The following is a 19,904-nucleotide window of genomic DNA, read 5'->3' on the forward strand; positions in this document are numbered from 1 at the left end:
CTGCAGCTTTTTTTTTGTCTGTGAAACTCTTTATTTCTCCTTCTATCCTAAAGGATAGCCTTGCTGGATAAAGTATCCTAGGCTGCATCTTTCTTTCATTCAGGGCTTTGAATATATCTTGCCACTCCCTTCTGGCCTGTAGTGTTTGTGTAGAGAAATCAGCTGAGAGCCTTATGGGGGTTCCCTTGTAGTTCACTCTTTGCTTTTCTCTTGCTGCCTTTAGAATCATTTCTTTATCCTTGACTCTGGCCATCTTGATTATGATATGTCTTGGTGTGGGTCTATTTGGGTTCTTCCTGTTTGGGACCCTCTGAGCTTCCTGTACTTGTATATCTGATTCCTTCTTTAAGTTTGGGAAGTTTTCAGTCATGATTTCTTCAAAAACCTTTTCAATCCCCTTTGATCCTTCTTCCCCTTCTGGGACCCCTATTATGCGAAGATTGGGACGCTTTATATTATCCTATAGGTCCCTTATGCTATTATCATTATTTTTTATTTGCTTATCTTGTAGTTCTTCTGAATGGGTGCTTTCTGTTGCCCTGTCTTCTAGATCACTAATTCGTTCCTCTGCATTAACTAGTCGGCTTTGCACAGCTGTTAGATCATTCCTCATCTCTGTCATTGAGTTTTCCCATTTTGCTTGGCTCTTCTTTATAGCTTCAATTTCATTTTTGACATATTTTATTTCTCTAAGCATTATCTCTTTTAATTCCTTCAGCAATTTGATCACTCCTTTTTTGAAATCTTGATCTAGTAGGCTATCGATGTCTATTTCATTGAGCTTTCTTTCAGGGGATTCCTCTTGTTCTTTTAATTGGGAAAGGTTTCTCTGCTTCTTCATCTTGCTCATACCTCTCTGGCACTGTGGTTTATGGAGTATCAGTTGTCTATTTTGGATCTTAAGGATTTTATCTATCTAATGCCTATTTAGGAATAGAACTTAGGAAAAAAAAAGAAAAAAGAAAAAAAAGAGAAAAGAATGAGAGAGAGACAAAGATTTTTAAAAGAAGGGAGAAAGAGGGTTTGAAAACAATGTATAATGAATAATAGAAGAGCGGGTTGAAGCAGAGTATTAATCGGGTGGAGACGTCCTTTTAAAACCTTAAAAAAAAAAAGGGGGGGTGGGGAGATGAATATATGTGTTTGAAGCCTGTGTCTAATCAATAACAGGACATCAAAACCCAAGAGAAATAGAAACGAATTAAGAAGTAAAAATTAAAAGAGTAATTGAAAATAGAACAGGTAAAAACAGATTAAAACAAAGCAAAACAAAAACAAAAAACAAAAAAACAAAACAAAACAAAAAAAAACCAAAAAAAAAAAAAAGGGGGGGTTGTCGGTGTTCTCCTGGAGTGTGTGTGCTTTTAATGTGAAGTCCTTCTGTCTTCGTCCTGTTTTGGAAGCTCAGCTTGTTTTCATAGGCCCTCCGTTGGCGCCCTCTTCTGTGCTGCTCCCAGCACCTGTCGGCAAGCAGATCGCGCCTCCTCCTAACACGGGGTCAGATGCAGCTCTCCTCTGCTGCGGGCGGGCGGGTCACTGCCCCTCCGGATGCCGCAGTCAGATGTTGCAGACTGGCCAGGCAGGAGGGCGGGTCGTGCCCCCTCCCAGCACCTCGGTCAGGGGTTGTGTTCCTGCCCGACAGGCGGGGGGCCGCTCTCCCTCTGCCTGCGCCGCCGGTAGCTCCCTGCTCTGTGCGGCTGCCCGCTCTGCCCCAGCGCTCCGCCCTGGTCGCGCTCCGCAGGGGGGCTCGGGGAAGACCGAGGGGCAGCCTCGTCCCTGCTCCGAGCCAAGACCCAGCTGCTTGTTTGTCTTTGTGGAGCAAGTTCTCTGGGGGACCAGAATGGAAGGGTCCTATCTGCCCAGGGCTGTAGGCCCGTCTCAGTCTGGCCCTTGAGGCTGCTAAGCCCTTCGGTGCGGACGCAGGTTTCTCCTCTGCCCCCGCCTGGATGCTAAGCGCCAGAGAATATGGCGGCTCTGCCTGGGCCCTGCCCCTCTTCCCCTGAAAAGTTTCCGTGGGTTTTCAGAGATGGGGGTATGCACCCTTTCCCCGAGAGCACATCAACCTTGCTGTTTTATGGAGGGCCCAGGTTGTTCTGTCCTATACACCCACAGCCCCGGTGCCCAGCCCCTTGCAGTCCCCCGGAGCTGCCTCCGTGCAGCCGCCCCCGTCCTCCGCCCAGCTTGTGCAGCCTGGCCCTGCCCGCCGCTGCCGGCCCGCGTCTCAGGCTGGGTGTCGGGGGGACGCTCTGTGCCCGTTTAACTTAGTTCTGTCAGACAAGGGCTGCTCTGTACAGATCCGAGCCTCGGAGGCTCCCCCTCCGTCCCGCTGGCCTCTCAGTTGGAGAGGGGAGACCCAGCGAGCGAGCGCCAGTCCTCCTTTGCTGCTCCCTCCCCGCGGGACCCGTCCTGCGCTGCTTTGCCTTTTGTTCTTTCTTTTTTCCTTTTCTCCTACCAGATTTTTGGCGTCTTTATCTTTTGAAGAGGGCGATGATCTGTCGGAGTTCCGCAGGTGCTCTGGTTGGCTGAGTGGGTCTGTAGATGTGGGTCTTGGTGTATTTTTGGGAGAGGGTGACTTACGAGCGTCCTTCTACTCCGCCATCTTGCCCGGAAGTCGATTTTTATATTTTTAAATCTTTGACAAATATATATTTGAGAATAATATTTGGTAGCTTTTGGAAATGGTATGAAATTCTAATTTCAGTGTCCATAAACACACTTTTACTGGAATGCAGATGTGCCCATTTTTTTTTTTTACTACTTTTGTAAGCTAAGTTTTATTGGTGTCCATGCATCCACTGGTATGTCGTCTATTTCTGTTTCCACAATAGAAATGGCAGAGATGAGTAGCGTCTTCCCTCAGTATCCACAGTGGATTGGTCCCAGGACACCTTCCCCAACACCCAGATCCATGGATGCCCTAGTCCTGTACAGACAATGACCCAGGACAGTAGGCTAGGCTTCCTGGTCGCATCCGCGGGTTCTGTATCCATGGTTCCATGTTCGCAGATTATGCATCTGTGGGTTCAGGGAACCACAGAGGTTGAATCCACACATGCGGAACTCATGGATAAGGTGGGGCCACTGTAAATGCCACAGAGCCTGCATGGCTTGCAAAGCCTAAAATATCGACCCGCTGGCCCTTTACAGCAAAAGTTTGCCAACCTCTGTTCTAGACAGAAAAACTGAGGTCCTGGAGATGTGAAGCATCTGGTTTAAACTCACACAGCTTTTGGAGGCAGCATCATAATTCTAACCTAGATCTTTTAACTCTTCTAACACCTTTGAGTATGATTTTTCCCTATATTTTTGCCCCCTTGAAGTCATAATTTCTATTTGTAAGTACTTATATTGTCTTTTAATCATCAAAACTGCCTGTAAGATAGATACCATAATTATTCCTCATATTTGGGGAAATTGAGGCACAGATTAGTTAAGTAACTTTATGGAGGTCCCACACCAGCAAGAGGCAGAGCCTGGCTCTAGGCAGCCTGGCTCTTAAACACTCACACTGTTCTGTCTTTTTCAATGAGAGAAACGCAAAGCCTAGGAAAGAGAACCCACTCAGTGGTGATACTTCTAATCTTGCTCAGGTCGCTCTCAAGCTTTAATGGCAAAAAGGATAGAAAGTTGATCATTCTGTTCTCTTAAGCCTGAAAGTCAACTTGACTCCCAATCACCTTTAAAATGAAAGACCCTGACAGTGTCTGATCAGAAGTACTTGGAGGAGGGCCTACCCTGTTTTTGTTTTGGAGCTTCCGTCCTTGTTTGGTGATCTTTCAAGTTTGGGAGCGGATGACAACACCGCTGCAAGTAAGGAGTGCAAAGTCCTTGGGACTGTGGGAAATCTTAGCGGCGGCGTGGCTGGGGTCAGGGGCAGAGGAAGAGACCACCGCAAAGAACAGTGGCCTGAGACCAGCTCACAGGATGCGACAGGTCCTCCGGCTGCTTTCTTGGCATTCCGCTCGCAGTCCCCTGAGCCAATGGGAAGAATCCAGTCCCCTGAATCTGTACAGCTTTCTTGTGGTGCGTGTCATAAAAAGTTTGCCTGCCATCCATCGGACCAAGGAAATCTGCTAAGTTCTTGTACTCATTTGCTTAAGGATCTATTCACTTTTGTTTGTTTCAAACAGATGTATAAGTGCTTTATAGAACAGCAGGGTTAAGAATAACTTTGGGGCTTTTGTGTCACTGACAGAAGAAACGTCTGACATGTAGGAATTGTTTGTGGGGATGGAGTTGGGAGGGATGGACAGAAGAGAGGCGACTGAGTGGCAGAAAAAGAAAAGTTATCTGTCTCCGAGGAGACCCTTCCCCTGCCTCTGCCACTGTCAGGAAGCTATGCCTTGGATGTCCGCTGGACCTTCAGATTGGGATAGGGTGAGGCAGGAGTTGGTAAACTATGGCCTGAGGGCCAAATCCAGGCTGCTGTCTGGTTTTGTAAATAAAGTTTTATTGGCACACAGCCATGTCCATTTGTTTTCTGTTTTTGTAAATAAAGTTGGAGCCCATCCATTCAAATATATCTTGTCCAAGGCTGCTTTTGTGCTATAATGGCCGAGATGAGTGGTTCTGACAGTGACTGTAACAGCTCATTTAGTGTAAAACATTTATTATCTGATCCTTTATAGGAAAAAATAAAAACTGACCAATGGTTATAAGGGAAGACTGACTATTTCACTATCATGGAAAATTTCTTTTTGGAGACCACAGGTTGCATTCGTCACATAGCAGTGGAGAGCTAACTTTAAAGTATCGATGAAAATGTCTTTTAAACCATTCTCTGGATGCTTCACGCAAACATTAGCATTTCTTATTTAAATGTATGAACCATTGAGTTACCACCACAGCACAGCCTGGGAATGGGTATTTTTAAAAGGCATGAACCCAGTAATGAGGCAAATTTGGGAAATGCCAGCCTGGCACATACCAAGTCTTCCCAAAATGCTTCTTGAATTGTATCAAGAAATTGAGATCACATTAATGTGACAACAATCTGTACCATGAGCTGCTGTGCATTTTGTAGACTATAATTTAGAATCAAATCAAGGGTTCATTAGTTGAAAAACTCCTCAAATTCCATTGAAAATAACTTTCCATGTAACAGTAAAAATCCATTTACTGTTGAAAGGGGAAAACAAAAACTTACACACATTGCTTCTCTACGGAGACATACTGCTAACTGTTAACTGTTAATATTTTGATGTGCATACGCTATTCTTTCTGGACTGAATTAGTATAATTCTATTGAATTCTTAAAATACCATGTAGTTATTTTGGGTTACACTTGTGGGAAGGGATTTCACTTGGGTTTCAGATTTGTTGCTGTCTTGGAAGTGTTTAGATAAAGAGCCAAGAAATGCATCATTGCTCCCATGGGAACAGAAGAACTGGTGAATATTATTATTTAAAGCCTTGAATTTATATGATCAGGCTTGACCAGAGCACATTTAGCTATTCAGATGTATTCTTTTTGCTATTTTCTTGTTGTCAGCTTGTCCTTTACAAATCTTTTCCTTTGTAGCTCTTCACCAACTGGGCATCACCACACCACTGCTGATGTCATAGGATGCAGCTGACACTATGGGCAGTCCCAAGGATTGCTTTGAAGATACTGGGGAATTCTCTGGATAAAGATCTATGCTGCATCTGTCAGGTGCTTTTTGATAATATCACAAGAAGCAATATTTCCATTGTGTTTAGTGTGTAATTGCCTTTTTCTATTTCTGGGTGGTTTGCCAAGGGCTTGGATGACCAGAGCAGAGCAGAAAGGTGCTCCTTCATTTGAGGTCTTTCCATTCAGGGTCAGTTTCACTGGAATCCAGATGCTTCCAGTCACTAATTCCCTTGGCAATGTCACTACCAGCTTTTCTGAAGGCACACCTAGGGGCTGATTTGGGAGCCAGTGCAGAATCTGTATCTACTTTCGCATCCATACACACGAGATCCACAACTTTGATTTCCTTGGGGTTGAACTTAGGCGTCACGATAAATATGTCTGGTGTCGGATGAACCTGGATGCTAGACCATGAAGAAGGTTGTACCTTTGTCTCCTTCAAGCCAAAAGTTGAAGGCCAGACTAGTTCTTTCATTGCCAATAAAACAACTCAGCTTGGTCTCTCATACAGAGTGCATCCTGGTAGAGCAGAAATAGCATGGACTGAAAATTAGAAAGCCTGGATCTTATTTGGGTCATTATTCCATAATGATCATTTATCATTGAGGCTATTTCTTAAGTTGTCTGAGTCTCAGTTTGCTCATCTGTTAAATAGGGATGACAGTATTGACTGTAATTATTTCATAGGATTATTGGGAAGATGAAGATGAGATAGTGGATGAGACTCTTTGGATAAATTTTAATGCAATATGTAAGATGATATTATTAACCCTAAACTAACATCACAACAGTAATAATAATTCCTGGAAAGATTTGCAGTTAGAAGTGCAAATAGGTTTATATATTAATGCTTTAATCGTCCAAATCTGTGTCCCTTATTGCTGTGGATATAACAAATTAGCCTTTTATTCAAGGAGATCTGCCAAGTCCTTTTACTTATTTACTTAACATTTTTGGAGCAGTTTAAGGTTTACATAAAAAAAAATGAGTGAAAAGCACAAAATTCCCGTATACCCCTCCCCCCACACTTCTCCTCCCCTAATTTCCCCAAGTATTAAAATTCTGTATTACTGTGGTACATTTGTTACAGCTGATGAGTCAATATAGACACATTATTATTTACTAAAGTCTACAGTTTGTATTATAACTCTTGGTGTTGTACATTTTATGGGTTTTGACAAATGTATAATGCCATATATCCACCATTCTAGAGGCATACAGAAAAGCTTCATTTCCCTAAAAATCCATGCTCCACTTATTCATCCCTCTCTTACTTTCCATCAGTCTTTCCACCTCCCTGAAAGCTATTGATTATTTTTTTACTGTCTCCCTAATTGTTCCTTTTCCAGAATGTCATATAGCTGGAATCATGCAGTATGTAGCCTTTTCAGATTACTTCTTTCACTTAATAATATGCACCTAAGTTCCCTCCATGTCTGTTTGTGGCTTGACAGCTCATTTCATTTAGTCACTGAATAATATTTCATTGTCTGGAGGTGCCACAGTTTGTTTATCTGTTCACCTATGGAAGTTCATCTTGTTTGCCTCCAAGTCTTGGCAATTATGAATAAAGTTGCTATACACATCTGTGGGTAAGTTATTCCATGGGCATAAGTTTTCAGTTCCTTTGGGTAATTATCAAAGAGTATGATTGCTGGATCATATGGCAAGAATATGTTTAGTTTTGTAGGAAACTGCCAAACGGTCTTCCAAAGTGGCCGCACCATTTTTCATCCTTACCAGGATTTGGTGTAGTCAGTGTTTTGGATTTTGGCCATTCTAATAGTGGTATCTCACTGTTGTTTTAAGTTGAATGTCCCTAATGACATATGGTGTTCAGCATCTTTTCATATGATTATTTGCCATCGGTACGTCTTCTTTTGTGAGATGTCTGTTCAGATCTTTTACCCAATTTTTCAATTGGGCTGTTTTCCTATTGTTGTTTTAAACGCTCTTTTTAGGTATTGGATACCAGTCCTTTGTCTGGTACGTATTTTGCAAAGATTCTTCTCCCAGTCTGTGCATTCTCTTAAAACTCGTTTATCTTTAATTATTTAACCTCAACATCACCATCCAGCTAGTTTAAAGTCCTACCGAGCTTCAGTTTGATAGCTATGAAAAAGTTTGAACAGTTCGGACTCTCCCTTCCTATTCACCACTGAGTCGTCTCGCGGTCGGTTGCATTCGTAGACGGCATCGAGTCATCACGCCCAGCAGCAGCTCAACCTCAGACCTCACGTTCTTAAGCGGGATCATCGCTGCTATCATCTGAGTGTCGGCCCGAGGCCGGTCCCACTTGGCTGGGTCTCGGGTTGCTGATTGGAGCGGCCGACATTTCTGCTGACTGGAGTCATGCTATCTTTGCCAGTTTGCTGGAATAGACACAGACACCGATTGGGTCAGGCTGAAGACATTCCTGTCTTGTGAAGCAAGTCTGTTTGTATTTTAGGTTTGCCAGGACTAATGAATTAAAACATTTGGACTCTCCACAACTTGCTGTTTATCAATGCCTCTGACAGGAGGAGGGTTTTCTTTTGCTCTGGCTTTTTCTAGAAGCATGACAACATCCTGGCTGTTGGGAGAGGCAAGGAAAGGAGAGAGGGGTAGTGGAGGGAAGTGGAACAGGGAGGCCCCGTGGGACGCCGGGGTCTGGGGGACAGCAGGTAGCAGCGAGCTGACCTCACAGCTGTCACTGCTCCTCAGACTGTCAGGGGCTGCTATGCGGCAGGTGCAGCCTGCTCTCTTACTAGGTCTCTACTCCACAAAGGCAGCGACCGGCCAAGGCAGTGGCTGGCCCTGGATTACACAAGTGCAGACACTCCACTAAGTGAGGTAAGGCAACAGGTGTGAAAACCCAACTAAACACTCAGAGCACCAGCAACTTAACCAAAGCTCTGCTGCAGTCGAGAGGAGGGATCAGTGGCCCGTTTCCCCAGGCGGTGTGATGAAAAGGCAAGTGGGTTTAGGGGCTCTTGTGGCTGACACCGTGTGGAACTCAAAATCCACCCAACTTTGCCACTGCCATCCTTTGGGAGGCAGACAGATGTTCCCTGTTGTGTGGAGGGGAGGGGCTCTAATTAGCTGTGTTCGTCAATTCCACTTCCCGTTGCTGGAAACCCGACCAGAGGTCTATTTGCAAAATCCCAGAGGCCAGTTTCCACCTCTTGTGGTTTATTTCTTGGTGCAGGAAAGCACTGGGAGATTTAGCCAAAAGAGGGGTGAAGCTTTTCATCCTCAGATGTTATGATAAAATGGTTTGGTGATGGTACAGGGCGTAACAATAAGACCTTTTCTTTTGGTTACAACTTTACGGGGATTTTTATTGTTTGTTTTGTTAAATTTGAGACAGTCTGTTCTATTCCCTAGGAACAGGTGGCTAACGAGATGGTTGATTCTAAGCAGACGAGACTACACAGCAATGTATGTCAGAGCTAAGATAAAACCAATTTTGAGTCAAGTAACAGTGATTTTATATTACCCTTTTCTAGAGTCGAATGTTTCATGTTAATACTTTTTTTTTTCTAACTTAGACTGACGTGACTTAAGTGCTTTATGGTTCATTGCTACTTGTAGTGTTAAATGAATGGGCCAAATATGATTCTAACTGGGTGATAAACAGTTGCTGGTTTTTCTCCAAAGCTATACTAGGTGTTTAACATAAACTTGTTCTCTTTTCAAATACTGGGTGACTCTACATGTACATATGTCTAAATATGCATATGTGTGTGTGTGTGTTTGTGTGTGTGTGTGTATGCCTTTGCTTTGGTGCTATAAATGTAAAAACAAAATTCAGTGTTCTAGACACTATTTTTAGATAGAGAAGTTATGGGAAAGAATCAGAAACCTTGCTGTGAGAAAATGTCCTGATGAAACAGTTCCCAGAATCTCGCTCAGGATGGTTAAAGGGATGATTTACATTTTACCATTTTTAGAGACATTTTCCTTGAAATGTCATTAGAGTTTTTGGTTTACTGTCTCCATGAGAGGGAAAGTAGAGGGTTTAGGGGGAGCATGACTAAAAATAGAAAAGTTAAATATATGTGTTTAAATGACAAAGATATCACGTATTTATAATAATATCTTTTCCTAGTCGCATTGAAAAAATTATCAAACATCTAGGCTAAAATATATTTGGGCTAAATTATCTTATTATAACAAAGAAATATTCATGTGTTTTTCCTCAACCAGCCCATCTTCTCTGTAGCATGTCTTTCCATTAATTCTATTGTAGTTTATTAATTAAATGGTGATTTACCATGTGGGGTAGAACAACAATGAGATGCTTTTAGGATCTGTCTTTTTCTTTTGCTTATATCATACACTGTTAAGATGTACAACCTTAGAAATGTTTGAAAGGTTATCAGATACGTAAAGCACATACTATTTGCAACATAACTGTGGTATGTTTAAAAATATTTTTTGATATTTTTGAAATAATTCCATGATACTCATTTGTTACCACTCCCAGATCAATAACTCGGGTCCATTTTAGGCTTTTGAGTGTGAAAAGCTGTCTGATGCTTTATTAAGACTTCTTTATCCTCCTCAATTAAAAATAAAACATTGTATAAGAACTCAAAGGGCCAGGGTTGAACTGGTCAGTGTGAAAAGATATTAAAAAAGTGAGGTGGATGGAGATTTTGCTCCACCTTTTCTGTTTCATTCTAGATGTATTTCCAAAGCAAATGTTTTTCAAGCGAGAAGAGTTTTAAGTGCAGCAGGTGTAGGGAAGGAAAGCTAGGAGCCGGGAATGTCTTTAAAATAAGAAAGCAGTGTGTCCTAACTTTCCCCTCTAATTTCCAAAAGCCTCTGAGTATTCGAGGGATGATGTTGGGTAAGGTGACAATGGCTCTCTCTCCTGTCCTTATAGCTGGAAGACCCAGGGGAAGGCCAAGGCTCAGGTGCCCACATGATCAGCACCGCCAGGGTACCTGCCGATCAGCCAGTGCGCATCGCCTTCAGCCTCGATCATGCATCAGGTACGCTCCAATCTGATGGCTGGGGCTACCCCCGCCCCTTGCCTGCTGCCTCCTTGTCGTCCTCTTTTCTAGCTCCACAAAGGGCATTTAAAAATGCATGCCTGGCATGACCCCATGGTGGGGAACGTGATTTTTCATCGTGCATTGTTGGGGTGTGGCTTTCAGAAACGCCTCTAGTGATGCTTCTGTCTCCAAACCTTTGGTTGTTTGAGCACGTTTCTTCTTCTTTTTTACCTTCTCCGTGTTCATTTTCTTTTATTATAAAATTCACCGAGCTGTCACAATTTCTAACGAGAGCAAACTACGGCATCATTAAAAAAGCTGCGCGAGGAAACGTTTAAGAGCTGGCAGAAGCTTAGGTAATATAAAAATATCCCTGTCCTGGGTCCGGCAGCATTTCCTGAAGCCTAAGTTCCAAATGCTGGTTTCTCACTGGTGCTCCACACTTCCGCCTGAGTCAGCAGACTTCAGCTGGAGTGATGAACGGGACAGGTGAGGTGGGCCCCCTGGAAATAGTAAGGCCTGAGGTGAGCTGCAGTACTTAGGGCCCTTTGTCGTGGCTTCCTTCAGTGGCCTCTTAACACACAAGCTCAGTGGCCCACCTTTAATGGGGACCTCAGGTGGTGTGAGGCCACAGTGGTGAGGAAGGGAAGGCTCGGATCTCTTCCACTGGTGTCAGCTTTAGCTCTCAGTCTAATGTCATCTGTTAAAAGTCACACATAATTGCACACTCGAACAACGTTACCATCGAAACCTTGGGTCTTCTGAGGGTTGATTCTTTCTTTCTTTCTTTCTTTCTCCCTTTCTCCTTCCCTCCATTACTTCCTTCCTTCTTTTTTCTTTCTTTCCTTCCTTCCTTCTTTTTTCCTTCCTTCCTTCCTTCCTTCCTTCCTTCCTTCCTTCCTTCCTTCCTTCCTTCCTTCCTTCCTTCCTTCTTTCCTTCCTTCCTCCCTCCCTCCTGCCCCTCTCCCTTCCTTCCTTCCTTTTATGCTCTGGTAGGAAGGAGAGCTCTAAAAATTAATAGTTGCAAAGGGACAGGTTCCTCCCCTAAATAAGGCAAAGGAAGGATCCGGGCTCTGTGAAGTCTGACATTAGCCAGCCCATTCAGCCTTTACTATACCAGGTGACTATGGTGGTGGCCCCTCTGCCGTGGGGTTCCTGGACTGTGCAGCCCCCAGTGGAGGAGTTGTCCTGGAGTGGGAAGAGGGGAAGCCTTGACTTCTCATCATCTGTTCTTCCAGCACGCTTCCCACTGCCACTGTTGTACTAGATTTCCACTCAGGTTTGCCTTGAAAGACAGTGGTGGAGGGAGATCCTCCCAACCGGCGAAGCAACCATCCCAACACAGACACAACTACCGTTAACTGTGCTTGTCTTTGCGTTAGGTCTTCGTTTATATTATTTCTAATCTTTAAGATAACCATGCAGTTTAGGCATTAGTATTCCCAATCTGCAGAGACAGAGGTCAAGATCCAGAGAGCGCACTGTTGTGAGTAACAGGGTTATGATTTAAACCCACGTCCCTAGACTTGACTGTCTGAACTCTCCATTACCCTCTGCTGCATCTCTAAGGAGAAAAAGAAAACTGTGAGTGAAGGGAGAGAGAGTATGTGAGAACTCTCTGTACTTTCTGCTCCATGTATCTGTAAACCTAAAACTGCTCTAAGAAATAAAGTCTATAATTAAAAACAAAATGAAAAACAAACCAAAAAGAAAAGCTCCATTTGTTTTCATGCATTTCATAAATGCAAGATGTTGAGGAATGATCAGTGCTTGAGTGGCTGGCCCTCAAGACAGACACATGTAAGCCCAAAATCCAGGGAGAAAGATGACGTATAATTTTCTTCCTTGTGTTTGTGTCCCACACGAGCAGAACAAGTCCTGTTACAATCAACAGCATTACAAAGAAAATTTAGTATATAAATCTTATTTATTCCAAACAATATTATTTATATCATAATTTTGGGTGAGATAAATAAATGTATTGTTTCCTCATCTTCACTTTAACAGAATTTAATTTCGTGCAGAAAAGAGCCTTGGAGAGGTGTATCTTACTCTTTGGGTTGCATGAATAGACTCTTCCTTGAGGTACAAGATGTACAACTTGTAACTAAGTTGCCACCATCCCTTGATCCCTTTTGGCCCCTGACTGGGAACTCCTGCATGCTTTTCATCAGTCAATTTAGATTGATTTGTTCCAGTCTCTTTCGAATGTCCCAAGAATGCCCACTTCTGAAATTCAGGTTTTTTGGGACGGTAGTAGCTTCAAATAAGAAATGACATGTATTTCAAGTAATTCCTGACCTCTAGCTATACAAAAAAGGTGCTCAGGAAGCCTTATGAAGAAACTTCCAAATTTAAATTCTATTTAATGATCAGTGTGTCTCCATAGTTCTAGAAAGAGCGCCCAACTGGAGAACCCAAGGTAGCAGCTGGGGTTCTGTGTTTCTCAATCTTTCTTAAAATAATAACCTGAGAGCACCTATCCAAAACATACGTTCCATGCCCCTCCTCCACTGTAGCAGGCTCACAGCAAGGCCCAGCAGTCTGTCTTTCCCATGCACCTGAGGTTACGAGTGCACAGAAAGATGCTTCGCAGATATTTGGGGACACTCCCTCTGAATTCTTGAGTAAGGAGTGTGTGGAGTGCCACAGCAAGCAACACTTGCCATCACACACATTGTTCACGCCTTTTGAATTCCAGTGCCTATGCCTACAGACCGCACATTTAGGGGGAGAACAAAGGAAAACATCTTAGACTTTCATAATAAATGAGAAAACTAAGATAGACTCTTCGGGAGTAATTCTATATTATTGACTTTATTGTTGGAGAGTAAGCAGAGTCCGTGAGAAAGGAGAATTCTTTGCTTGTGAATGTTGACTTTTCATTTCTTATGAGTCTAACAGTGCTTATTCCTCCAATTAGGTTAGGGCCATTTTTTTGGGGGGGGTGCATATTTTTCTGAGATGATTTGGTGTCGAGGTTAAGGGCATAGGGCTTTGGAGTCGGTGAGCAGCGGTTTCCAGACCCATTTCCATCACTGTTTTTTCGCTCTTGGGTAAGTCACTCAACATTGCTAAACTTCAGTTTCCTATAAGATTTGTATAGTAATAATTCACAAAGTTGTTGTAAGAATTAAATAACACTATGTGGGTGAAGCATTAGCATAGCACTTGACACAAACTGGGGACTCAGCTAGCTGCTGTGTTTATGGTGATTGATTCTGGATTACTATTTTTTTTTATTGAAGTATAGTTGATTTACAACGTTGTGTTAATTTCTGGTGCATAGCATAGTGATTCATTTATATATATATATGTATATATGTATATATATATATACACACACACATATATATATTCCTTTTCATATTCTTTTTCATTATAGGCCATTACAAGATATTGAATATAGTTCCCTGTGCTATACAGTAGGACCTTGTTTATCTATTTTTTGTATAGTAGTGTAGTTTACAAATCCTGAACTCCCAATTTATCCCTTCCTGCCCGCTTTTCTCCCTGGTAACCTTAAATTTGTTTTCTGTGTCTGTGAGTCTGTTTCTGTTTTGTAAATTTGTGCCCTTTTTTAAAAAAAGATTCCACATATAAATGATATCATACAATATTTTTATTTCTCTCTCTGGATTACTTCACTTAGTATGACACTCTCCAGGTGCATCCATGTTGCTGCAAATGGCATTATTTTATTCTTTTTCATGGCAGAGTACTATTCCACTGCGTAAATTATACCACAACTTCTTTATCCTGTTAACTGTTGGTGGACCTTTAGGTTGTTTCCATGTCTCAGCTATTGTAAACAGTGCTGCTGTGAACATTGGGGTGCATGTATCTTTTTGAATTAGAGTTTTCTATGGGTATATGCCCAGGAGTGGGATTGCTTGATCATACAGTAAGTCTATTTTCAGTTTTTTAAGGACTCTCTGTACTGTTTTCCATAATGGCTGAACTAAACTACATTCCCACCAACAGTGTAGGAGGTGCCCTTTTCTCCACACCCTCTGATTCTGGAGTATTAAGGAAAGTAAAACCCTCTGAGCAGCTCTGTGTTTCACCAACATCTCACACTTCTACTTCCTGTCAAGATGGGGCAGGTATAACTGTAGTTCTGCTATACTAAATGGCACTTGTTTAGGGACTAGTTGTCCAGTTGGTGCATGGTGAGTGTCCCTGCTTCTGCTCTTATCCATTAGCTGAGGTTTACTTAGTGTCTACGTCTCTACACTTGGCCACAGGCTGGTGGGATGTGCAGAAGGGAAGGGCATCTTGATCATGATCTCTCCAATGGGTTTTATAAGTCAAAGACATTTGGGGGAAAAATCGGTGTCACCCAGAGGGGAGGGGAACAGTTTCTTGGAAGATGTGACACTCATCCTGGGCTTGAGAGCAGGTAGGGCATAGAAAAGATGTGTAGGAAAGGTACCATTTCTAGATACCAGGTATAAAAGAAAAGGAAGCTATACATCTTTTAACAATTCCTCTTCCTTTTCCCTTCGAACAGAAAGTATGAGCCAAACCCAAGAGTCAGAGTGCGATTTGTTCAGGAAATACTAAAACTCTCTTCAGCAGGAACAGAGGTCTGATCTGTGGAAGAATAACATGCTATTTCCTGAGCCCTTCTTTGAGCCAGGCATTGTGCTGGAGTCCTAAGTAGACTGTCTCTTCAGATAGCAGTAGATTAGAGTTGCCAAGCCAATCTTAAGTGTTCGATGAAAGAGTTTGGATTTGATCAGAAGCAATAGAGTGTCAAAAGTTCTTGAACAAAGGAGTAATATGATGAAAATGGTAAGCGTTCAGTTGGTGAGAGAGTCTGGAATGTGGAGAGATGAGAGAATGGAAGAGCCTTTTTATCACGGTGCACAGGGAAGGTGATTTGAGCATGGATTTGAGAATGGAATGGGATGACTGAATTCAGAGTACATTTTGAAGGAAGGGTTGAAAGGACTTGGTGACAGACAACCCTGGGAGATGGGAGATGGGGAAGTGATCATTGTTCATTGGCAACAGAATGAGCCACAAGTCTCCAAAAAGACTATGGACCTTCAGGGGCTTAAATAAAGGAAGCAAGTTTTTAAGGGGAGAAAGAAGTCCTTTAAAATACAATCACCATTTCTAGCCTATCATTAGACTCCTTCATTAAGTAACACTTAGCTAACCATAAGTCCTCGAGACACCAATGCTTGTCCTAAACAAACAAATGATGTGATTGGTATTACTTCCAAAAGGGGAATTCCAAAGAGTTGACTTTCTAAATCAGGACCTTTGTGAAGTTAGTTTTCCCGGTAGAAAATGTGAATAAGAGAAATAGGAATCCCACCTCTTGGATTATTAGAGAATCACTGGCCCTTCTCCAATTAGAGAGAATTTAGAGTTGGACAGATATGAGGACTGCATGCTAATTATTTGAGAATTTTCTTTATCTTCAGCTGAGTTAAAATCTGGCACACTTCCATGTAAATCTAGACCATGGCGTTCTTTTTTTTTTTTTAAGTTTTTGGTTTTTATCTAGAAAGAGTCAAGGACACTGGTATCAACCCAAGCTGGTAGCTTTCAACATTTTGTTTCAAAAAATTCTTTCAAGCTATTAGAATTTTTCAAAGCTGGGCATGAATTAATCATAAGACATATAGTTAGAAAAAAATCCAAGACCCATTCTGTTGGTGTCTCTTTTAAGTGATACTATTTTGTCTTCACACATCGGGTGTTTTGTGTAGCAGTGGGAGGTACGCTGAGTAGCTAAAATAGCTATCCTTGAACCTACTTTAACTGGGGGATTGTGGGAGTGTCTTTTTGTGTACACATGCAAAAGTGTCGCATTGTCATTGTCTCCTTCCTTCAACTTTTTCTACCTTTTGTACCTTTTGTGTTAATTTTCTCTCCCTCCTCAGGCCCCCAAAGTTTCTATACTTTCAATCCTTGTTTTAACTGGAAAGATTCTGGAAAACCTCATTCACACAAAGCAATCAATGAAAACTGAGGTTTATCTTTCTATCTCTCTCAGGGTGTACTTTTGAGTCTCCACAGGGAAATCAGTAGTAAGTCTAGGGGCAAAGTTCCCACTGGAATTCTACCAACCAACTGGGTAATGATGGCATCTGGAGAAATGGGCCAGGTGAGCTTCTTAGAACTCTCTGAAGTTGCGTTCCGTCCCGATTCTGACCCTACCGTTCAAGCTGCCTGGGCATGCAGTGACAACGATCAGCTGAAAACCCCTCGAGGGGGTGCTGACAGTGGGAGGGGGTCTCCTATATTTACAGCCTTTACAGAGCACAGAGCTGAGACCCATAGTAGAAATTTAATTATCAAATACGATAAAATCAATGACAATGACACAATATATATAACCGCTTTGAGTTTGTGATTCTGATATCAGGTGAAGATTCTTTGAGATACAAAGATATTTTGAGATACAACTGGATGTATTGGTTGGAATCTGTTGCTGAAGGCTGTTAGGAATGATCAGAAAGGAAATGAATGCCTGTGGAGTCCCTGGATGCTTGTTCTTGTACCATCTTGTCAGTTTAGTACAGGCAACAACTCTGGGGGAAGATGTTATTATACCCATTTTACAGATGTGGAAATGTTGGCCAAGGGAGGTTAAGTTACTTGCCTCTGATCAAACAGTTAATAAGTGTTGGGAAGGGCCAGGCCCTTCAAAACCAGGCCCTTGGGTTTTTTTTTTTTTTTTTTTTTTTACTTAGCCCTTTAGATGTAGGGTTCGTGTCATAAGAGAAAAGCATAAATGTTTCTGTCAGCACATAGCATCCCCAGTGATCATGGGAAATGATGGAGGAAAGTTCTGTTCTTATTGAGTAGGAAGGAAAGAAGGGAGAGGTAAACTGTACTTAGTTGTGTACTGAGAAATAAATATATTTCCAAAGGGCTTTTCTTGAAGCAGATGTTTCTGGCTGAGTGAGTATGTTTTTAATCTAAATAAGTCAAAATATTCTTCTGAAAGGATAGATCAGTAAGATTCACAAAATGATAGCTACAGTAATAGTAACGAGGCGAGTGTTTCTAAGAAACATAAAACTTGCCTTTAAACTGAATCAGATCTCTCCATGCAGAGAAATATCATTCAGTCTATTTGATGTATGATCTTGTTTGCCAGATAGCTTTAGGCACTGGTTTAGGTAACGTGGTGAATTTTGTTAATTATAAAGAATTGCTAGGTATCATACCACAGCTGTACTTTTATCCGTATCCATATCTATATTTTTAATTTTATGGGCCCTGAATATCCAGTGTGTATTAAAGGATTCATATGTCTGATGTTTAACAAGCAGGAAGCAAAGTTTCAAAAAGCTTTTGATGTGTCTTAAGACGATGTGATGCTTTAACAAGAACCAAGGTATCTAGAAATTTTAAAATAGTTTTTTTATGTATTATTAATGGGAGTTGGCAGCCTTATGTCACTTTTTTTATTTCTAAAAATAAAATGTGAATCTTGATTTAGATTTAAAATGAAAGTACTCAAAGACCTTTTAGACATAAGGTAACAATTTTTTTTACAGTATTTTATATAGAAAGTGTTTGCTTTGATAGGGAAGTAAAAGAGAAACCCTTTTCAAATTCAGATTTAAATGAAGAGAGTAAACCTGGAAGACCTGAGGTTATGGCCACACCAGGGAAATCTCCCTTAACTTGACATGGGGAGAACTCAGGAATTAGAGTCAGTGATCTTGACCTTGCTTGTTCTCTTTGAATTATTCAGATGATGAAGATAATAACCTTAAACCCCACCATTATACACATACTCATATAAGCACACACATGCACACAAGTGCCTTGCCTCCCCATCACCATCTCAGTCAAATTTATGGTGAAAAGGAAGGGAAAGTAAACACAGTTACATTAAGCTTTCACTATTGTTCCTGACTGTTTCCTAGGTGCCAGGCTGTAGGCTGAATGATTGACATATGCATTCTTGTACTAAGACAAGTTTCTGAGACAGGAAATATCACACCCATTTTGCAGAAGAGAAAACTGAGTCTCAAAGAGATTATGTTCATTGTCCACATTCACCAATTAAAAAGTGGTCTACTGGAGATTCAAATGACTATCGATCCTACTGAATTACACCGACCTGCTGTGTCCTTCGCGGGCAAGAGCCTTCACAGGCAAACATTTGCCGGGAAAGGTTTTGCGGGTGCCTCAGTACTGTAGCCACTGCCCAAACTCACTTGCCTCTTTTTTTTTTTGAACTGAAGTATAGTCAGTTACAGTGTGCCAATTTCTCGTGTACACTTGCCTCTTGTGTCCGTTTGCCCTGGTGCCCTGGAGGACAGTTTTCAGACACCAGCGCTCAGAGGCTGTCCCGTTGGCAGGGACAGCTACATACTATGTGGAGGCACGGTGCAAAAAATCTGGGGTTCCTTGTTCAAAAATTGTTAAGAATTTCAAGACAGTGCACCCTGATCATTAAACCGAGCACAGGCCTGCCTGGGTGAAGGGCCCCTGTGACGGCACAGGCACATTCCCACCATGTGGGCTGTGACTGCGGAAGTGTAGATGTGTTGAATGGATTCGGGGCCGGCTGCCTCTCAAGTTCCTGGGTGGGGAGAGGAGTGAGCCTTGGAAACGCTTTCTGAGTGTGACTTCTCCCTCTCCTGAGGTCTTCTCTGTGTGGAAACCTACACTTATTCTACCAGGGATTTAGCGTTTCCCAGCCTAGACACACCTGGGCCGGGGAGACAATTGACCCCAAAGTCCAGTCAAGACATTCTCTAGAACAGTTGTTCTCAGTGCGACTTCACAGACCTGGTCTGACTTTGATGAAGTTTTCCTCTCGGATGTGAAACAAAAGAAAGGACACGGCAGTGAGGCTGTATGTGAGTGTGTGTGCATGCGCACATGTGTGTGTCTATAAAGCTAAATGTGTCCAATCTAATGGACATGCTTGTATTTGAAGATTATGTTTGTCTTATGATTTTGGTGTTCAAATGTCCTCTGTCACAAAGAGATGCTAATGATCACAGTAGCTGTTTTGGAATCATCTTCACTGGCTGAATACAAAGTTGGCCACTCTAAGGACATGACTCCCAATATTTTGGGGGAAAATTTTGCTGGTTCATGAAATACAAGAGTGTGGGAACCTACCGAGCAGACAGTGAAGAACAAGGCGGCATGGTGAAGAACCCTGGGTCGGGAGACCCCCCTCTCAGTCTTATGACACTCCTTTCCCTCCTGGGGGCTCTTGTCTTCAGTGCTGCTCTGAGAGTCCGGGACCAGATGACTGCTCAGGTCCTTCCAGCTGCAGCATTTCTGAGAGCTCTGACCGTGTAGCTCTAATGACT

The sequence above is a fragment of the Vicugna pacos genome, chromosome 1, assembly GCF_048564905.1.
Source record: "Vicugna pacos chromosome 1, VicPac4, whole genome shotgun sequence".
Lineage (NCBI taxonomy): Eukaryota > Metazoa > Chordata > Mammalia > Artiodactyla > Camelidae > Vicugna > Vicugna pacos.